Below are 4,656 nucleotides of genomic sequence, written 5' to 3'. Positions count from 1 at the left end.
TCTCTCTGTGTGTGTGTGTGTGTGTGTGTGTAAGGGGGCAGGATGTTGTATTTTTCTTTGTGTGTGTATGCATGCACACACACACACACACATGCATATGCTCACAGAGGCTAGAGGAAACCACTGTGTCCCCTGCACCTGGAGTTACATGAAATATGAGCTGCCTATCTTGAGTATTGGGAACCACACTCTGGTCCTCTGCAAGAGCAAATGCTCTTAACCACCAAGCCAAGCCACTTTCAAATCCCTATTTGATTGGTTTGTTTGTTTGTTTATTTTTGAAACTGGGACTTACATAGCCTGAGCAAGCTGGCCTTAAACTAAGTATATTATCAAGGAAGACACTAAATACTTAAACAGTTGAACCTCCTGCCTCCAGAGTGCTGAGACTACGGGTGTGCATCACCAAGCCCTGAAGAAAATGGTACCTTTATTTGCTATTGTTGTGCACATGAAAGTTCTAAGGGCAGGTCAATGTCATGATATGTTTGCTGTCCTTCTTTGCAAATAACTTCATTCGCGTCCGTTAAGAATATCCTCATAAGCCTCTTGTGAGGCTATGCCAGTGCCTGGCAAACACAGAAGTGGATGCACACAGTCAGCTATTGGATGGAACACAGGGCCCCCAGTGGAGGAGCTAGAGAAAGTACCCAAGGAGCTGAAGGGGTCTGCAACCCTATAGGTGGAACAAAAATATGAACTAACCAGTACCCCTGAGTTCGTGTCTCTAGCTGCATATGTAGCAGAAGATGACCTAGTTGGCCATCATTGGGAAGAGAGGCCCCTTGGTCTTGCAAACTTTATATGACCCAGCACAGGGGAATGCCAGGGCCAAGAAGTGGGAGTCGTTGGGTAGGGGAGCAGGGGCAGGGGAAGGGTATAGGGAACTTTCGGGATAGCATTTGAAATGTAAATAAAGAAAATATCTAATAAAATAAAAGAAAAAAAGAATATCTGCATAAGACTATGGTTATTGACTTGGGACTGGATCACTTAGGACTGTTCTCTTGTCCAGTAATCTCGGGAAAAAGCATTCTAGGTTTGGCAACATTTTGTAAGTTCTCTGTATCTCACCTGCCTCGAATCTATTTCTCTTTTCTGTAGAGACAGTATTCTATCCCCTGCTCCGAGTCTGCGCGAAAAGTACGTGGTACTCACCTGATCCGTCAGAGCTGTGGCGAGCCTAGGACTCATCATATTCCAGCTCCCTAATTTAGGGATAGATTGAGAAACGAGACAATGGCGCCAGTCGGTGTGTGTCACCGTGGGCATTCATGTGTCGTCGTGGGAATTCACACGGGAACTGCTGAAAAAAATGTTTACTTCTATCGGATTTCTAGCTTGTCTCTGTCAGCCAGTCTGTCTGTTTCTCTCTCAGTGTACGTGTGTGCGTATATGCATGCATGCTTGTGTGTGCGTGTGTGTGTGGGTGTGTGTGTGTGTGTGTGGACATGTCTGTTGTGATTTCAGAGTCATTGATTACTCTTTACCACCTTCAAGGACAGCTTGGTTAAGGTGAACCTATCTAAGAAAATAATAATCAGAGCTGAGGAATGGGGAAAAAAGCATTTCAAAAATGCTTTTGGAGTCCTAGACCCAGCTGTGCCTGATGTCCAAGGATTTTCAATTGTATATACATTTCACTTTTTAAAAAGTAACCATGGGCAAGTTTTAAGAAACATCACAGGCACACTGCCCTACTCCCCACTCATTTACAGCCCACAGTGGACAGGAAACCAGTTACACACCTATTGCTTTTCTCATAGCCTTTGCTCACGTGGTCCCAGGGCTAAGCTGTCATTGGAAATTTAAATAAGTCAGGCATGAAAAGTAAGTGTGATCCATTTGTAGTATCCTGGAGAGGTAGAAAGACAGAGGCGAGGTGAGAATGTGAAGCTCTGCCGTCAAGTGAGTACTGAGCTTCACTTGGGGCAGATCTCTGAGGACTGGAAGTGTCCGCTGCACACCTAGCAGTAGTATGTAAGAAAAAAATCGCATGTGAGTGTACTGAAGCTGTAAGTGTGAAGACGTATAAGATAGTAAACTTGGTTCGGCAAATTTGCTCCAAACTATTTTTAAAAGTCTTCTGGATTTCTTTGTCAGGTTGAAATTGCATGTAAAATGGTTCTTTTATTTCTATTTTCTCTGGTTTGTTTAATGAATGACTATTTAAGAAGGGTCCTAAACTGGGCATGGTGGCACATGCCTTTAATCCCAGCACTAGGGAGGCAGAGGCAGGCGGATTTCTGAGTTCGAGGCCAGCCTGGTATACAGAGTGAGTTCCAGGACAGCCAAGGCTACACAGAGAAACCCTGTCTCGGAAAAAACAAAACAAACGAACAAACAAAAACAAAAAAAAAAGGAAGGCCCTAAGTCACCCCCACTATACCAGAGAGTCTGCCAGGCCACACAGTACTCCATAGCCCACTTCATGGGCTATTTGGTTGTCAATCCTCATATGCACAATATGTACAAATCAGGATTTCTTTACCTTGAATTCACTAACCATATATGAAGGCAAAGAAATAATTCTCCAAATATTCAGGGTTTGTCCCTTGACTAGACACACTGGCTTCTCCAAGCTAGAGGTCACATCACTTCCTAAGAGGGCCACACACTCTCTTCTTCGTCTCACTCACACTGACCCCGCTTTTAAGTCTTGAGTTTTCCTAAGCCAGTTGTAATCCTGGGTAAGGTGGCCTGGGTTTGATGCAGAGTTCATTTAGTAAAGAATTGGGAAATGTTGAGGCCACATCCGGTGTGGAAAGAAGACAGGCAACTGCTTGTTGAGTCGGCCATTGTCAGCGTCTGTTCTGGATAAAACAGTCCTTGTCTTCAAGCTATTGTGATATGGGACAAAGTTTGCCTTGTTTCTTATTATACCTTAAAGTGTGTCTTCTGATAATATATTAATTTGTACAATATTTACAACACAGATCATAAAGAAACAAGCAGCAGCTGGTTCAGGAGACGGGCGAATCATAGACACTGTCATCATCGTCTCTGTCATCATGTGGTCACCTCAAGAGCTTGAGATCCCTAAGAACAGGTACAGAAACACAAGACCAAACAAACCTCATAGATGATGTAAGCCATGCGATGGCTTCTCAGAAGAAGAGAAACGCGTGTCCCCTGCTTGATCACTTCTTGAAGAGGTCATAATGAAGCTTCTTTTGACCACTGGTCCATAAATGTAGATGAAGACATCAAAAACAGTCACTATTCTGTGTTTTTCTGTGTGAATGGTTCCAAGTGCGATTGTAGGATCAGACCTAGAAAGCAATGACCTGTCATGGGGGCTGACACAAGAGGCCAAAGCAAGTCTTGAATTTTGCTAAAACCTATATTAAGTTACATGGGGAAGATGTCCCAGATCACGATGAACACACAGCTAAGGGCATGGAGTATTAGACCAGATTAGAGACATAGTGATTATTGAATCCTCCAGTCTGGCACGTTAGCTCTTGCCTTCAGTCATCTTAGGGGAATTTTTAGCTCCTGAAATGATAAGACTTTATCACAAGAGAAATTAAACAATACCACACTTTTTCAGACAGAGGGCCACAAGGCAGGCAAACTTTTTGCTCTCATTCCCTGGGAATTATGAAGCCATCTTGTGGGATGACTTGAACCCCTCCCAGCTGGGGCCTGGAAGAGTTCAAGACAGAAATTTCATCTCTATTTCTAAATTGTCTCTCCGCTTCCATCTAATGTCCTTTGATGCTTTACACAGCCTTCGGCCTTCTTAAGAGCTTTAAGGAATGAGTAAATAGAATAAAATATTCTCATTTTCTAAAAGTCATTGAATTAAACAGGAGACAGCTTCCACACAGCAGGTGAATACCTATCTAAAAGGCTGACAATAAAACAATCACTTTCATGTGATAGATGTCTGCACAGAAGGGGTGATTTGCCTGCCTGTCTCACGAAGGGAATCTGCTGTGGACATAATTGATCCACTACCTCTATAATCCATTATCTACACACTGTCAGTAGCAAGTGCTGATGAGCCTGGAGCACGCAGGAAATCCCATCCAAATGCCATTTCTTCCTCCAATCCCTTTCCGTGTTTATTGCCACTGGGAAGGGAAAGGTCATGGCTGCTTCTGTGACAGTATGACTATGACCTTACATGCGAAGGTGACTGAAGGACTGCTGCCCACTCCATGTTCATTCCTTCTTGCCTAGGGATGGGGAAGGCCATGCACTCTTACAAATGGCTGTAAAATGAAGCCCAATACTATCTGGAGTTCAGTAGCTTTTCTGGTGGGCCTCTTATCCAGGATGAGCTCTTAGCCCTCTCACTGAGGTATCCTCTAGCCTGCCCTAGGAAAACCACACAACCTGGCTTGTAGGCTTTTGTCTATAGAAGAGCCCTTAGAAGAGACTTCCTACTTTTTATGAAAAACAAATGAAGGCTCAGAACAGAAAGCACAATGGCTGAGCTCACACAGCAGATGGAGGCTAAAACTCTTCAATCCTCTTCATGTCCATCTTCTTACCAATCACACTAAACAGAGTTATCAGTATGGAAACGGTGGCATTCTCCCGGTACTTTGTGTCTAATGCTCCAAATTTTTACAACTCCCTAATTGGGCACTGTCACTTCTGTGGGGCTTTGAATGAGAATGCCCCCATAGGCTCATATATTTGAAT

The sequence above is a fragment of the Mus pahari genome, chromosome 4 (assembly GCF_900095145.1).
Source record: "Mus pahari chromosome 4, PAHARI_EIJ_v1.1, whole genome shotgun sequence".
NCBI lineage: Eukaryota > Metazoa > Chordata > Mammalia > Rodentia > Muridae > Mus > Mus pahari.
This window is presented reverse-complemented; position numbering follows the sequence as displayed.